Raw genomic sequence first — 2,308 nt, forward strand, 5'->3', positions numbered from 1 at the left:
TGTTAGCCAGGATGGTCTCGATCTCCTGACCTCGTGATCCACCCGTCTCGGCCTCCCAAAGTGCTGGGATTACAGGCTTGAGCCACTGAGCCCGGCAATGCCTCTTTCTTAGGAGACATGTACTATCCCCTCCCCAACCCTGAGTATACACTGCACCTCCTCTTCTTGCACTAGGCCAGTAACTAGGGCTAAATTGCAACCTCACCCACTGGTGAAGTGCTGGGTCGGCTGAGGGAGGAAGGAGGCTCTGTCCTGAAGGAGCTGCAGGTCCCAGCCAGAGCCAGGAGCGTGGGGACTGGAATCAGAGAATGCTGGCTGGGCCAAGGGGGTCAGAGCATAAAGTTGGATAAGGAACATGTGTTGGTGTGGGAGCTCTTTTCCCTGTTACAGAATTTATCACCCTGGCAAGGACCCTGGTACTTGGAAGCTTGGAGAAAGTGATTCAAGGCTCTTACCCGCAGTGAGCAGGACGGCTGATGGCTCCCAGCTGGGTTCTCCTGCAACTGCCCTCAGTGAAGCAAGCTGCTTCACCCAAGGTTGATGCAGGAGGAAGAGGCAGGTCCAGAAGGGTTTCCCAGGTCTGAGGCTCCTCAGGGGATGAGCCAAGGCCTCGGTTACAGCTGCACCATCACAGCTCAGCTTCCACTGCCCAGCCGTCTGCCCTGCTCCACGGCAGGGGTCGCTCGTGAGACCTCTCCCCAGTAAACTTCCCGCACACAGCTCTCCATCTCTCATCCCCCGGGGAGCCTGCCACGTGGTGGGACTCAGGCTGGAAAGGTAAAGGCGTAAAGGCAAGATGTGCTCAGTGCCAGGTCTGTGGGGCGGACCTTAAGTGCAGGGGAGGAGTTGAGAGGGAAAGTGACCATCAAAACCACCAGAAAATGCAGCCATTGCACAAGAGCCTGAAGAGAGGGCTGTGCTTCCTGCACGCTGGGCCTCTCAACTGCTCTGCATGGAAAACTGGGGTCTCAGAGGCATCGTCAAGGTGTCCCTGGGACATGGCCACGGGGCCCACTCCTTGGTCTGCCCCAAATGGGCTCCCTTCAGTCTGGAAGTGAAACGGGTGTGTCCCCATGCCGGAAGCTCTCAGATTCCAGGTCTGGGGCTTCTGCACTCTGCCCGGCGGGATGCTCACTGCCCCTGCACCAGGCTCTCCGGGTGCATCAGCAGCTGTGGCAGGCTCGGCACCTGGGATGGGGTGGGGTCTGTGGGAAGGTCTTCTCCGACCCCTGGCCATGGTGACGGGTCAGTGTGCCTTTATTCAATGGCCTCTGCTCTCCACCTCTCATTGTCACCATTTGGGCCACTCCTCTGCATATGGCCTCTCCACCCATTTCTCCCTTCTGGAAGGACTCTTTTTTTTTTTTTTTTTTTTCTGAGATACAGTCTCGCTCTGTGGCCCAGGTTGGAGTGTAATCTTGGCTCACTGCAACCTCTGCCTCCCAGGTTCCAGCAATTCTCTTGCCTCAGCCTCCCGAGTAGCTGGGATTACAGGCACCCACCACCACACCCAGCTAAGTTTTGTATTTTTAGTAGAGACGGGGTTTCACCATGTTGGCCAGACTGGTATTGAACTCCTGACCTCAAGCTATTCACTCATCTCAGCCTCCCAAAGTGCTGGGATTACAGGTGTGAGCCGCCGTACCTGGCCTTTTCTGGAAGGATTCTTAAAGGTCATCAGAGCCTCCCTGTTGGCAGAATCTGAGATCTGTTCTCCATTCTTTGTGGCATTTCAGGCTCTAACTGCCCCATTTCTTGGATATTCTCCCCTGGGTTCTTCCCTTCTTATGACTTCACCTGTGTTCCTGTTAATAACTCCTTTCCCTGCTAACAGTGGTCATCCCGAAAGCTTGGTTCTCAGCTTTCCTGTGGTGACACACATCCCCTCAGAACCTTCTTTTACTGCCATGACATCAGTTATCCACTGAATAACTGTCATCATCATCCTCGCCACATCTGATTAGGAGTGGGATGGGGGCTCTGATGGGTCAGAGGTGAGGCTCTACCAGGGCAGGTGGGGAGTTAGGTAGCATGGCCCCTGGGAGTTCTCTGTGCCCTGGACAACCTGTCTCCAAACTGCTATAGAATATTCTGGAGTCCTGCCTGGGCGCGGTGGCTCACACCTGTAATCCCAGCACTTTGAGAGGCTGAGGCAGGTGGATCACCTGAGGTCAGGAGTTCGAGACCAGCCTGACCAACACGGTGAAAGCCCATCTCTAGGAAGAATACAAAAAGTTAGCCAGGCGTGGTGGTGTGTGCCTGTAATCCCAGCTACTTGGGAGGCTGAGGCAGGAGAATTGCTTGAACC

The sequence above is a fragment of the Colobus angolensis genome, unplaced genomic scaffold (assembly GCF_000951035.1).
Source record: "Colobus angolensis palliatus isolate OR3802 unplaced genomic scaffold, Cang.pa_1.0 Scaffold1, whole genome shotgun sequence".
NCBI lineage: Eukaryota > Metazoa > Chordata > Mammalia > Primates > Cercopithecidae > Colobus > Colobus angolensis.